At 52.2% G+C, this 14,676-nt stretch overlaps 5 non-coding genes across 5 annotated transcripts; all 5 read right to left on the bottom strand.

Moving 5' to 3' along the window:
- Positions 1-2,712: 2,712 nt before the first annotated feature.
- On the bottom strand, positions 2,713-2,785 carry trnar-ccu (transfer RNA arginine (anticodon CCU)). The gene has a single exon. It is a non-coding gene; the product is annotated as a tRNA-Arg (tRNA).
- A 1,587-nt stretch (positions 2,786-4,372) lies between these two features.
- Positions 4,373-4,445, bottom strand: trnar-ccu (transfer RNA arginine (anticodon CCU)). Its single transcript has one exon. It is a non-coding gene; the product is annotated as a tRNA-Arg (tRNA).
- A 1,595-nt stretch (positions 4,446-6,040) lies between these two features.
- On the bottom strand, positions 6,041-6,113 carry trnar-ccu (transfer RNA arginine (anticodon CCU)). Its single transcript has one exon. It is a non-coding gene; the product is annotated as a tRNA-Arg (tRNA).
- Positions 6,114-9,369: 3,256 nt separating this feature from the next.
- On the bottom strand, positions 9,370-9,442 carry trnar-ccu (transfer RNA arginine (anticodon CCU)). Its single transcript has one exon. It is a non-coding gene; the product is annotated as a tRNA-Arg (tRNA).
- A 1,595-nt stretch (positions 9,443-11,037) lies between these two features.
- trnar-ccu (transfer RNA arginine (anticodon CCU)) lies at positions 11,038-11,110 on the bottom strand. Its single transcript has one exon. It is a non-coding gene; the product is annotated as a tRNA-Arg (tRNA).
- Between the last annotated feature and the right edge of the window lie 3,566 nt (positions 11,111-14,676).

The raw sequence follows: 14,676 nt of genomic DNA, 5'->3' as shown, positions 1-14,676 counted from the left end.
TACAGAGGTTTATAAAATCATGAGGAACATGAATAGGGTAAACAGCCAAGGTCTTTTCCCTGGGGTGTGGGAGTCCAGAACTAGAGGGCTTAGGTTTAGGGTGAGAGGGAAAAGATATAAAAGAGACCAAAGGGACAACATTTTCAGGCAGAAGGTGGTGTGTGTGTGTGGAATGAGCTGCCAGAGGAAGTGGTCGAGGCTGGTACAATTACATCATTTCAAAGGCATCTGGATGGGTATACGTATAGGAAGAGTTTGGAGGGAGATGGGCCGGGTGCTGGCAGGTGGGACTAGATTGGGTCGGGATATCTGTTCGACCGAGGGTGTGTTTGTGTGCTGTACATCTCTATGACTCGATGACTGGAAGTGTCAGTCTGAGTCAATCCGTTGTCTAGCTACGGGCAAGGTGACTCCATTGGATGATGTGAACCCAGCTGATGACCCCTTTGGCCAAAGCTAGAGAACATTCTGGAAGATCAGGGAAAAGAAGGATATGAACACACACCTGGATGCCAGTCCCTTAGCGAAGCCTTGACTGCGATCTGCAGCAGAGCTCTGACCATGTGCTCCAAACTTGTTGATAAAAGCCCGAGAGTGAGGGGGGCAAGCCATTCACCCCAGCAAGTCCACACTCAGCCTCTGATGAGCATCCCATCCAGGCCCAACCACTATCCTCTCAGCCTGCATTCCCCAAAGCCAATCCAGCGAACCTGCACATCTTTGGGCTGTGGGAGGAAAGCAAAGCACCCGCAGTAGCCCATGGAGAGAAGGTGCAAACTCGACACAAACAGAAAGCCAAGGGAGGAATCAAAGTCAGGTCCCCGATGCTGCGAGGCAGCAGTGCTACCCACTGAGCCACCATGCCAGCCCCAGGAGATTCTCAGCAGGTTTTCAGCCATTGTGTCTGTGCTGTCTGTTTCAGGGAATTCAGCTTTAATCCTGCAGATCCCCAAAAGAGCTGCGTAAGGCGACACCTCACCCTATCAACTGAATGCAGATAAGCAGTTGTTGGCAAAGCAGATTAAGGACAGACAAGGAAGAGTCAGACACCCAGATGGGATTTGAACCCAGAACCCCTGGCTTAGGAGGCCAGTGCCTTATCCATTAGGCCACTGGAGCTGCACAGTTCATGCAGCATGGCAGACTTTAAATACTGCGCCCTGACCTCTCATTGTGTGTTTTTGTGGATTTTCTCCTCTCAATGCACTGTGAGGATCCAAGATGGTGGTGATCTCGGACGATGGTGTTGCAGAGCTCGGCACCACAGCACAAGCGCCCAATCCGTTCCATCGCGATATCCTAGGAGTCTGAAAATGTTGTGGAGTCCCAGGACATTGTGAAAAATCAACTTTCCTGCGTTTCCTTCGTCCAGAGATGTTGAAGACGGATGGGGCAGTGTCCGAGGCCAGGCCCCCGGCCCAGCCTGCAGGATCCTTGGGCTCGATTGCCTACCAGGCCCTGGCCAAATCTCGCGCGATCTTGGTTAAGCAGATAGAGGAGAAGCTGGCCCCGATCTCTATCGTGCTGCAGAAGCATGAACAGCAGCTGGGAGACCTGGAAAAGAGGACGGATGAGGTTGGACACAGAGGCACAGCGGTGGAAGCTGATACCGCTTCCTCTAAGGATAGGATCCAAGCATCGGAGGCTGAGGGCTGACCATACAGAGGTTTATAAAATCATGAGGAACATGAATAGGGTAAACAGCCAAGGTCTTTTCCCTGGGTGTGGGAGTCCAGAACTAGAGGGCTTAGGTTTAGGGTGAGAGGGAAAAGATATAAAAGAGACCAAAGGGACAACATTTTCAGGCAGAAGGTGGTGTGTGTGTGTGGAATGAGCTGCCAGAGGAAGTGGTCGAGGCTGGTACAATTACATCATTTCAAAGGCATCTGGATGGGTATACGTATAGGAAGAGTTTGGAGGGAGATGGGCCGGGTGCTGGCAGGTGGGACTAGATTGGGTCGGGATATCTGTTCGACCGAGGGTGTGTTTGTGTGCTGTACATCTCTATGACTCGATGACTGGAAGTGTCAGTCTGAGTCAATCCGTTGTCTAGCTACGGGCAAGGTGACTCCATTGGATGATGTGAACCCAGCTGATGACCCCTTTGGCCAAAGCTAGAGAACATTCTGGAAGATCAGGGAAAAGAAGGATATGAACACACACCTGGATGCCAGTCCCTTAGCGAAGCCTTGACTGCGATCTGCAGCAGAGCTCTGACCATGTGCTCCAAACTTGTTGATAAAAGCCCGAGAGTGAGGGGGGCAAGCCATTCACCCCAGCAAGTCCACACTCAGCCTCTGATGAGCATCCCATCCAGGCCCAACCACTATCCTCTCAGCCTGCATTCCCCAAAGCCAATCCAGCGAACCTGCACATCTTTGGGCTGTGGGAGGAAAGCAAAGCACCCGCAGTAGCCCATGGAGAGAAGGTGCAAACTCGACACAAACAGAAAGCCAAGGGAGGAATCAAAGTCAGGTCCCCGATGCTGCGAGGCAGCAGTGCTACCCACTGAGCCACCATGCCAGCCCCAGGAGATTCTCAGCAGGTTTTCAGCCATTGTGTCTGTGCTGTCTGTTTCAGGGAATTCAGCTTTAATCCTGCAGATCCCCAAAAGAGCTGCGTAAGGCGACAGGGAACACCTCACCCTATCAACTGAATGCAGATAAGCAGTTGTTGGCAAAGCAGATTAAGGACAGACAAGGAAGAGTCAGACACCCCAGATGGGATTTGAACCCAGAACCCCTGGCTTAGGAGGCCAGTGCCTTATCCATTAGGCCACTGGAGCTGCACAGTTCATGCAGCATGGCAGACTTTAAATACTGCGCCCTGACCTCTCATTGTGTGTTTTTGTGGATTTTCTCCTCTCAATGCACTGTGAGGATCCAAGATGGTGGTGATCTCGGACGATGGTGTTGCAGAGCTCGGCACCACAGCACAAGCGCCCAATCCGTTCCATCGCGATATCCTAGGAGTCTGAAAATGTTGTGGAGTCCCAGGACATTGTGAAAAATCAACTTTCCTGCGTTTCCTTCGTCCAGAGATGTTGAAGACGGATGGGGCAGTGTCCGAGGCCAGGCCCCCGGCCCAGCCTGCAGGATCCTTGGGCTCGATTGCCTACCAGGCCCTGGCCAAATCTCGCGCGATCTTGGTTAAGCAGATAGAGGAGAAGCTGGCCCCGATCTCTATCGTGCTGCAGAAGCATGAACAGCAGCTGGGAGACCTGGAAAAGAGGACGGATGAGGTTGGACACAGAGGCACAGCGGTGGAAGCTGATACCGCTTCCTCTAAGGATAGGATCCAAGCATCGGAGGCTGAGGGCTGACCATACAGAGGTTTATAAAATCATGAGGAACATGAATAGGGTAAACAGCCAAGGTCTTTTCCCTGGGGTGTGGGAGTCCAGAACTAGAGGGCTTAGGTTTAGGGTGAGAGGGAAAAGATATAAAAGAGACCAAAGGGACAACATTTTCAGGCAGAAGGTGGTGTGTGTGTGTGGAATGAGCTGCCAGAGGAAGTGGTCGAGGCTGGTACAATTACATCATTTCAAAGGCATCTGGATGGGTATACGTATAGGAAGAGTTTGGAGGGAGATGGGCCGGGTGCTGGCAGGTGGGACTAGATTGGGTCGGGATATCTGTTCGACCGAGGGTGTGTTTGTGTGCTGTACATCTCTATGACTCGATGACTGGAAGTGTCAGTCTGAGTCAATCCGTTGTCTAGCTACGGGCAAGGTGACTCCATTGGATGATGTGAACCCAGCTGATGACCCCTTTGGCCAAAGCTAGAGAACATTCTGGAAGATCAGGGAAAAGAAGGATATGAACACACACCTGGATGCCAGTCCCTTAGCGAAGCCTTGACTGCGATCTGCAGCAGAGCTCTGACCATGTGCTCCAAACTTGTTGATAAAAGCCCGAGAGTGAGGGGGGCAAGCCATTCACCCCAGCAAGTCCACACTCAGCCTCTGATGAGCATCCCATCCAGGCCCAACCACTATCCTCTCAGCCTGCATTCCCCAAAGCCAATCCAGCGAACCTGCACATCTTTGGGCTGTGGGAGGAAAGCAAAGCACCCGCAGTAGCCCATGGAGAGAAGGTGCAAACTCGACACAAACAGAAAGCCAAGGGAGGAATCAAAGTCAGGTCCCCGATGCTGCGAGGCAGCAGTGCTACCCACTGAGCCACCATGCCAGCCCCAGGAGATTCTCAGCAGGTTTTCAGCCATTGTGTCTGTGCTGTCTGTTTCAGGGAATTCAGCTTTAATCCTGCAGATCCCCAAAAGAGCTGCGTAAGGCGACACCTCACCCTATCAACTGAATGCAGATAAGCAGTTGTTGGCAAAGCAGATTAAGGACAGACAAGGAAGAGTCAGACACCCCAGATGGGATTTGAACCCAGAACCCCTGGCTTAGGAGGCCAGTGCCTTATCCATTAGGCCACTGGAGCTGCACAGTTCCATGCAGCATGGCAGACTTTAAATACTGCGCCCTGACCTCTCATTGTGTGTTTTTGTGGATTTTCTCCTCTCAATGCACTGTGAGGATCCAAGATGGTGGTGATCTCGGACGATGGTGTTGCAGAGCTCGGCACCACAGCACAAGCGCCCAATCCGTTCCATCGCGATATCCTAGGAGTCTGAAAATGTTGTGGAGTCCCAGGACATTGTGAAAAATCAACTTTCCTGCGTTTCCTTCGTCCAGAGATGTTGAAGACGGATGGGGCAGTGTCCGAGGCCAGGCCCCCGGCCCAGCCTGCAGGATCCTTGGGCTCGATTGCCTACCAGGCCCTGGCCAAATCTCGCGCGATCTTGGTTAAGCAGATAGAGGAGAAGCTGGCCCCGATCTCTATCGTGCTGCAGAAGCATGAACAGCAGCTGGGAGACCTGGAAAAGAGGACGGATGAGGTTGGACACAGAGGCACAGCGGTGGAAGCTGATACCGCTTCCTCTAAGGATAGGATCCAAGCATCGGAGGCTGAGGGCTGACCATACAGAGGTTTATAAAATCATGAGGAACATGAATAGGGTAAACAGCCAAGGTCTTTTCCCTGGGGTGTGGGAGTCCAGAACTAGAGGGCTTAGGTTTAGGGTGAGAGGGAAAAGATATAAAAGAGACCAAAGGGACAACATTTTCAGGCAGAAGGTGGTGTGTGTGTGTGGAATGAGCTGCCAGAGGAAGTGGTCGAGGCTGGTACAATTACATCATTTCAAAGGCATCTGGATGGGTATACGTATAGGAAGAGTTTGGAGGGAGATGGGCCGGGTGCTGGCAGGTGGGACTAGATTGGGTCGGGATATCTGTTCGACCGAGGGTGTGTTTGTGTGCTGTACATCTCTATGACTCGATGACTGGAAGTGTCAGTCTGAGTCAATCCGTTGTCTAGCTACGGGCAAGGTGACTCCATTGGATGATGTGAACCCAGCTGATGACCCCTTTGGCCAAAGCTAGAGAACATTCTGGAAGATCAGGGAAAAGAAGGATATGAACACACACCTGGATGCCAGTCCCTTAGCGAAGCCTTGACTGCGATCTGCAGCAGAGCTCTGACCATGTGCTCCAAACTTGTTGATAAAAGCCCGAGAGTGAGGGGGGCAAGCCATTCACCCCAGCAAGTCCACACTCAGCCTCTGATGAGCATCCCATCCAGGCCCAACCACTATCCTCTCAGCCTGCATTCCCCAAAGCCAATCCAGCGAACCTGCACATCTTTGGGCTGTGGGAGGAAAGCAAAGCACCCGCAGTAGCCCATGGAGAGAAGGTGCAAACTCGACACAAACAGAAAGCCAAGGGAGGAATCAAAGTCAGGTCCCCGATGCTGCGAGGCAGCAGTGCTACCCACTGAGCCACCATGCCAGCCCCAGGAGATTCTCAGCAGGTTTTCAGCCATTGTGTCTGTGCTGTCTGTTTCAGGGAATTCAGCTTTAATCCTGCAGATCCCCAAAAGAGCTGCGTAAGGCGACAGGGAACACCTCACCCTATCAACTGAATGCAGATAAGCAGTTGTTGGCAAAGCAGATTAAGGACAGACAAGGAAGAGTCAGACACCCCAGATGGGATTTGAACCCAGAACCCCTGGCTTAGGAGGCCAGTGCCTTATCCATTAGGCCACTGGAGCCGCATAGTTACATGCAGCATGGCAGACTTTAAATACTGCGCCCTGACCTCTCATTGTGTGTTTTTGTGGATTTTCTCCTCTCAATGCACTGTGAGGATCCAAGATGGTGGTGATCTCGGACGATGGTGTTGCAGAGCTCGGCACCACAGCACAAGCGCCCAATCCGTTCCATCGCGATATCCTAGGAGTCTGAAAATGTTGTGGAGTCCCAGGACATTGTGAAAAATCAACTTTCCTGCGTTTCCTTCGTCCAGAGATGTTGAAGACGGATGGGGCAGTGTCCGAGGCCAGGCCCCCGGCCCAGCCTGCAGGATCCTTGGGCTCGATTGCCTACCAGGCCCTGGCCAAATCTCGCGCGATCTTGGTTAAGCAGATAGAGGAGAAGCTGGCCCCGATCTCTATCGTGCTGCAGAAGCATGAACAGCAGCTGGGAGACCTGGAAAAGAGGACGGATGAGGTTGGACACAGAGGCACAGCGGTGGAAGCTGATACCGCTTCCTCTAAGGATAGGATCCAAGCATCGGAGGCTGAGGGCTGACCATACAGAGGTTTATAAAATCATGAGGAACATGAATAGGGTAAACAGCCAAGGTCTTTTCCCTGGGGTGTGGGAGTCCAGAACTAGAGGGCTTAGGTTTAGGGTGAGAGGGAAAAGATATAAAAGAGACCAAAGGGACAACATTTTCAGGCAGAAGGTGGTGTGTGTGTGTGGAATGAGCTGCCAGAGGAAGTGGTCGAGGCTGGTACAATTACATCATTTCAAAGGCATCTGGATGGGTATACGTATAGGAAGAGTTTGGAGGGAGATGGGCCGGGTGCTGGCAGGTGGGACTAGATTGGGTCGGGATATCTGTTCGACCGAGGGTGTGTTTGTGTGCTGTACATCTCTATGACTCGATGACTGGAAGTGTCAGTCTGAGTCAATCCGTTGTCTAGCTACGGGCAAGGTGACTCCATTGGATGATGTGAACCCAGCTGATGACCCCTTTGGCCAAAGCTAGAGAACATTCTGGAAGATCAGGGAAAAGAAGGATATGAACACACACCTGGATGCCAGTCCCTTAGCGAAGCCTTGACTGCGATCTGCAGCAGAGCTCTGACCATGTGCTCCAAACTTGTTGATAAAAGCCCGAGAGTGAGGGGGGCAAGCCATTCACCCCAGCAAGTCCACACTCAGCCTCTGATGAGCATCCCATCCAGGCCCAACCACTATCCTCTCAGCCTGCATTCCCCAAAGCCAATCCAGCGAACCTGCACATCTTTGGGCTGTGGGAGGAAAGCAAAGCACCCGCAGTAGCCCATGGAGAGAAGGTGCAAACTCGACACAAACAGAAAGCCAAGGGAGGAATCAAAGTCAGGTCCCCGATGCTGCGAGGCAGCAGTGCTACCCACTGAGCCACCATGCCAGCCCCAGGAGATTCTCAGCAGGTTTTCAGCCATTGTGTCTGTGCTGTCTGTTTCAGGGAATTCAGCTTTAATCCTGCAGATCCCCAAAAGAGCTGCGTAAGGCGACGAACACCTCACCCTATCAACTGAATGCAGATAAGCAGTTGTTGGCAAAGCAGATTAAGGACAGACAAGGAAGAGTCAGACACCCAGATGGGATTTGAACCCAGAACCCCTGGCTTAGGAGCCAGTGCCTTATCCATTAGGCCACTGGAGCTGCACAGTTCCATGCAGCATGGCAGACTTTAAATACTGCGCCCTGACCTCTCATTGTGTGTTTTTGTGGATTTTCTCCTCTCAATGCACTGTGAGGATCCAAGATGGTGGTGATCTCGGACGATGGTGTTGCAGAGCTCGGCACCACAGCACAAGCGCCCAATCCGTTCCATCGCGATATCCTAGGAGTCTGAAAATGTTGTGGAGTCCCAGGACATTGTGAAAAATCAACTTTCCTGCGTTTCCTTCGTCCAGAGATGTTGAAGACGGATGGGGCAGTGTCCGAGGCCAGGCCCCCGGCCCAGCCTGCAGGATCCTTGGGCTCGATTGCCTACCAGGCCCTGGCCAAATCTCGCGCGATCTTGGTTAAGCAGATAGAGGAGAAGCTGGCCCCGATCTCTATCGTGCTGCAGAAGCATGAACAGCAGCTGGGAGACCTGGAAAAGAGGACGGATGAGGTTGGACACAGAGGCACAGCGGTGGAAGCTGATACCGCTTCCTCTAAGGATAGGATCCAAGCATCGGAGGCTGAGGGCTGACCATACAGAGGTTTATAAAATCATGAGGAACATGAATAGGGTAAACAGCCAAGGTCTTTTCCCTGGGTGTGGGAGTCCAGAACTAGAGGGCTTAGGTTTAGGGTGAGAGGGAAAAGATATAAAAGAGACCAAAGGGACAACATTTTCAGGCAGAAGGTGGTGTGTGTGTGTGGAATGAGCTGCCAGAGGAAGTGGTCGAGGCTGGTACAATTACATCATTTCAAAGGCATCTGGATGGGTATACGTATAGGAAGAGTTTGGAGGGAGATGGGCCGGGTGCTGGCAGGTGGGACTAGATTGGGTCGGGATATCTGTTCGACCGAGGGTGTGTTTGTGTGCTGTACATCTCTATGACTCGATGACTGGAAGTGTCAGTCTGAGTCAATCCGTTGTCTAGCTACGGGCAAGGTGACTCCATTGGATGATGTGAACCCAGCTGATGACCCCTTTGGCCAAAGCTAGAGAACATTCTGGAAGATCAGGGAAAAGAAGGATATGAACACACACCTGGATGCCAGTCCCTTAGCGAAGCCTTGACTGCGATCTGCAGCAGAGCTCTGACCATGTGCTCCAAACTTGTTGATAAAAGCCCGAGAGTGAGGGGGGCAAGCCATTCACCCCAGCAAGTCCACACTCAGCCTCTGATGAGCATCCCATCCAGGCCCAACCACTATCCTCTCAGCCTGCATTCCCCAAAGCCAATCCAGCGAACCTGCACATCTTTGGGCTGTGGGAGGAAAGCAAAGCACCCGCAGTAGCCCATGGAGAGAAGGTGCAAACTCGACACAAACAGAAAGCCAAGGGAGGAATCAAAGTCAGGTCCCCGATGCTGCGAGGCAGCAGTGCTACCCACTGAGCCACCATGCCAGCCCAGGAGATTCTCAGCAGGTTTTCAGCCATTGTGTCTGTGCTGTCTGTTTCAGGGAATTCAGCTTTAATCCTGCAGATCCCCAAAAGAGCTGCGTAAGGCGACAGGGAACACCTCACCCTAACAACTGAATGCAGATAAGCAGTTGTTGGCAAAGCAGATTAAGGACAGACAAGGAAGAGTCAGACACCCCAGATGGGATTTGAACCCAGAACCCCTGGCTTAGGAGGCCAGTGCCTTATCCATTAGGCCACTGGAGCTGCACAGTTGCATGCAGCATGGCAGACTTTAAATACTGCGCCCTGACCTCTCATTGTGTGTTTTTGTGGATTTTCTCCTCTCAATGCACTGTGAGGATCCAAGATGGTGGTGATCTCGGACGATGGTGTTGCAGAGCTCGGCACCACAGCACAAGCGCCCAATCCGTTCCATCGCGATATCCTAGGAGTCTGAAAATGTTGTGGAGTCCCAGGACATTGTGAAAAATCAACTTTCCTGCGTTTCCTTCGTCCAGAGATGTTGAAGACGGATGGGGCAGTGTCCGAGGCCAGGCCCCCGGCCCAGCCTGCAGGATCCTTGGGCTCGATTGCCTACCAGGCCCTGGCCAAATCTCGCGCGATCTTGGTTAAGCAGATAGAGGAGAAGCTGGCCCCGATCTCTATCGTGCTGCAGAAGCATGAACAGCAGCTGGGAGACCTGGAAAAGAGGACGGATGAGGTTGGACACAGAGGCACAGCGGTGGAAGCTGATACCGCTCCTCTCTAAGGATAGGATCCAAGCATCGGAGGCTGAGGGCTGACCATACAGAGGTTTATAAAATCATGAGGAACATGAATAGGGTAAACAGCCAAGGTCTTTTCCCTGGGTGTGGGAGTCCAGAACTAGAGGCTTAGGTTTAGGGTGAGTGGGAAAAGATATAAAAGAGACCAAAGGGACAACATTTTCAGGCAGAAGGTGGTGTGTGTGTGTGGAATGAGCTGCCAGAGGAAGTGGTCGAGGCTGGTACAATTACATCATTTCAAAGGCATCTGGATGGTATATACGTATAGGAAGAGTTTGGAGGGAGATGGGCCGGGTGCTGGCAGGTGGGACTAGATTGGGTCGGGATATCTGTTCGACCGAGGGTGTGTTTGTGTGCTGTACATCTCTATGACTCGATGACTGGAAGTGTCAGTCTGAGTCAATCCGTTGTCTAGCTACGGGCAAGGTGACTCCATTGGATGATGTGAACCCAGCTGATGACCCCTTTGGCCAAAGCTAGAGAACATTCTGGAAGATCAGGGAAAAGAAGGATATGAACACACACCTGGATGCCAGTCCCTTAGCGAAGCCTTGACTGCGATCTGCAGCAGAGCTCTGACCATGTGCTCCAAACTTGTTGATAAAAGCCCGAGAGTGAGGGGGGCAAGCCATTCACCCCAGCAAGTCCACACTCAGCCTCTGATGAGCATCCCATCCAGGCCCAACCACTATCCTCTCAGCCTGCATTCCCCAAAGCCAATCCAGCGAACCTGCACATCTTTGGGCTGTGGGAGGAAAGCAAAGCACCCGCAGTAGCCCATGGAGAGAAGGTGCAAACTCGACACAAACAGAAAGCCAAGGGAGGAATCAAAGTCAGGTCCCCGATGCTGCGAGGCAGCAGTGCTACCCACTGAGCCACCATGCCATCTCCAGGAGATTCTCAGCAGGTTTTCAGCCATTGTGTCTGTGCTGTCTGTTTCAGGGAATTCAGCTTTAATCCTGCAGATTCCCAAAAGAGCTGCGTAAGGCGACAGGGAACACCTCACCCTAACAACTGAATGCAGATAAGCAGTGGTTGGCAAAGCAGATTAAGGACAGACAAGGAAGAGTCAGACACCCCAGATGGGATTTGAACCCAGAACCCCTGGCTTAGGAGGCCAGTGCCTTATCCATTAGGCCACTGGAGCTGCACAGTTCCATGCAGCATGGCAGACTTTAAATACTGCGCCCTGACCTCTCATTGTGTGTTTTTGTGGATTTTCTCCTCTCAATGCACTGTGAGGATCCAAGATGGTGGTGATCTCGGACGATGGTGTTGCAGAGCTCGGCACCACAGCACAAGCGCCCAATCCGTTCCATCGCGATATCCTAGGAGTCTGAAAATGTTGTGGAGTCCCAGGACATTGTGAAAAATCAACTTTCCTGCGTTCCTTCGTCCAGAGATGTTGAAGACGGATGGGGCAGTGTCCGAGGCCAGGCCCCCGGCCCAGCCTGCAGGATCCTTGGGCTCGATTGCCTACCAGGCCCTGGCCAAATCTCGCGCGATCTTGGTTAAGCAGATAGAGGAGAAGCTGGCCCCGATCTCTATCGTGCTGCAGAAGCATGAACAGCAGCTGGGAGACCTGGAAAAGAGGACGGATGAGGTTGGACACAGAGGCACAGCGGTGGAAGCTGATACCGCTTCCTCTAAGGATAGGATCCAAGCATCGGAGGCTGAGGGCTGACCATACAGAGGTTTATAAAATCATGAGGAACATGAATAGGGTAAACAGCCAAGGTCTTTTCCCTGGGGTGTGGGAGTCCAGAACTAGAGGGCTTAGGTTTAGGGTGAGAGGGAAAAGATATAAAAGAGACCAAAGGGACAACATTTTCAGGCAGAAGGTGGTGTGTGTGTGTGGAATGAGCTGCCAGAGGAAGTGGTCGAGGCTGGTACAATTACATCATTTCAAAGGCATCTGGATGGGTATACGTATAGGAAGAGTTTGGAGGGAGATGGGCCGGGTGCTGGCAGGTGGGACTAGATTGGGTCGGGATATCTGTTCGACCGAGGGTGTGTTTGTGTGCTGTACATCTCTATGACTCGATGACTGGAAGTGTCAGTCTGAGTCAATCCGTTGTCTAGCTACGGGCAAGGTGACTCCATTGGATGATGTGAACCCAGCTGATGACCCCTTTGGCCAAAGCTAGAGAACATTCTGGAAGATCAGGGAAAAGAAGGATATGAACACACACCTGGATGCCAGTCCCTTAGCGAAGCCTTGACTGCGATCTGCAGCAGAGCTCTGACCATGTGCTCCAAACTTGTTGATAAAAGCCCGAAGTGAGGGGGGCAAGCCATTCACCCCAGCAAGTCCACACTCAGCCTCTGATGAGCATCCCATCCAGGCCCAACCACTATCCTCTCAGCCTGCATTCCCCAAAGCCAATCCAGCGAACCTGCACATCTTTGGGCTGTGGGAGGAAAGCAAAGCACCCGCAGTAGCCCATGGAGAGAAGGTGCAAACTCGACACAAACAGAAAGCCAAGGGAGGAATCAAAGTCAGGTCCCCGATGCTGCGAGGCAGCAGTGCTACCCACTGAGCCACCATGCCAGCCCCAGGAGATTCTCAGCAGGTTTTCAGCCATTGTGTCTGTGCTGTCTGTTTCAGGGAATTCAGCTTTAATCCTGCAGATCCCCAAAAGAGCTGCGTAAGGCGACAGGGAACACCACCCTATCAACTGAATGCAGATAAGCAGTTGTTGGCAAAGCAGATTAAGGACAGACAAGGAAGAGTCAGACACCCCAGATGGGATTTGAACCCAGAACCCCTGGCTTAGGAGCCAGTGCCTTATCCATTAGGCCACTGGAGCTGCACAGTTGCATGCAGCATGGCAGACTTTAAATACTGCGCCCTGACCTCTCATTGTGTGTTTTTTGTGGATTTTCTCCTCTCAATGCACTGTGAGGATCCAAGATGGTGGTGATCTCGGACGATGGTGTTGCAGAGCTCGGCACCACAGCACAAGCGCCCAATCCGTTCCATCGCGATATCCTAGGAGTCTGAAAATGTTGTGGAGTCCCAGGACATTGTGAAAAATCAACTTTCCTGCGTTTCCTTCGTCCAGAGATGTTGAAGACGGATGGGGCAGTGTCCGAGGCCAGGCCCCCGGCCCAGCCTGCAGGATCCTTGGGCTCGATTGCCTACCAGGCCCTGGCCAAATCTCGCGCGATCTTGGTTAAGCAGATAGAGGAGAAGCTGGCCCCGATCTCTATCGTGCTGCAGAAGCATGAACAGCAGCTGGGAGACCTGGAAAAGAGGACGGATGAGGTTGGACACAGAGGCACAGCGGTGGAAGCTGATACCGCTTCCTCTAAGGATAGGATCCAAGCATCGGAGGCTGAGGGCTGACCATACAGAGGTTTATAAAATCATGAGGAACATGAATAGGGTAAACAGCCAAGGTCTTTTCCCTGGGGTGTGGGAGTCCAGAACTAGAGGGCTTAGGTTTAGGGTGAGAGGGAAAAGATATAAAAGAGACCAAAGGGACAACATTTTCAGGCAGAAGGTGGTGTGTGTGTGTGGAATGAGCTGCCAGAGGAAGTGGTCGAGGCTGGTACAATTACATCATTTCAAAGGCATCTGGATGGGTATACGTATAGGAAGAGTTTGGAGGGAGATGGGCCGGGTGCTGGCAGGTGGGACTAGATTGGGTCGGGATATCTGTTCGACCGAGGGTGTGTTTGTGTGCTGTACATCTCTATGACTCGATGACTGGAAGTGTCAGTCTGAGTCAATCCGTGTCTAGCACTACGGGCAAGGTGACTCCATTGGATGATGTGAACCCAGCTGATGACCCCTTTGGCCAAAGCTAGAGAACATTCTGGAAGATCAGGGAAAAGAAGGATATGAACACACACCTGGATGCCAGTCCCTTAGCGAAGCCTTGACTGCGATCTGCAGCAGAGCTCTGACCATGTGCTCCAAACTTGTTGATAAAAGCCCGAGAGTGAGGGGGGCAAGCCATTCACCCCAGCAAGTCCACACTCAGCCTCTGATGAGCATCCCATCCAGGCCCAACCACTATCCTCTCAGCCTGCATTCCCCAAAGCCAATCCAGCGAACCTGCACATCTTTGGGCTGTGGGAGGAAAGCAAAGCACCCGCAGTAGCCCATGGAGAGAAGGTGCAAACTCGACACAAACAGAAAGCCAAGGGAGGAATCAAAGTCAGGTCCCCGATGCTGCGAGGCAGCAGTGCTACCCACTGAGCCACCATGCCAGCCCCAGGAGATTCTCAGCAGGTTTTCAGCCATTGTGTCTGTGCTGTCTTTTCAGGGAATTCAGCTTTAATCCTGCAGATCCCCAAAGAGCTGCGTAAGGCGACAGGGAACACCTCACCCTAACAACTGAATGCAGATAAGCAGTTGTTGGCAAAGCAGATTAAGGACAGACAAGGAAGAGTCAGACACCCCAGATGGGATTTGAACCCAGAACCCCTGGCTTAGGAGGCCAGTGCCTTATCCATTAGGCCACTGGGCTGCACAGTTACATGCAGCATGGCAGACTTTAAATACTGCGCCCTGACCTCTCATTGTGTGTTTTTGTGGATTTTCTCCTCTCAATGCACTGTGAGGATCCAAGATGGTGGTGATCTCGGACGATGGTGTTGCAGAGCTCGGCACCACAGCACAAGCGCCCAATCCGTTCCATCGCGATATCCTAGGAGTCTGAAAAAGTTGTGGAGTCCCAGGACATTGTGAAAAATCAACTTTCC

This window comes from Hemiscyllium ocellatum, unplaced genomic scaffold, assembly GCF_020745735.1.
Source record: "Hemiscyllium ocellatum isolate sHemOce1 unplaced genomic scaffold, sHemOce1.pat.X.cur. scaffold_2040_pat_ctg1, whole genome shotgun sequence".
NCBI classification, from domain to species: Eukaryota; Metazoa; Chordata; class Chondrichthyes; order Orectolobiformes; family Hemiscylliidae; genus Hemiscyllium; species Hemiscyllium ocellatum.
The sequence above is the reverse complement of the archived record's forward strand: the minus strand, read 5'-3'. Positions and strand labels throughout refer to the sequence as shown.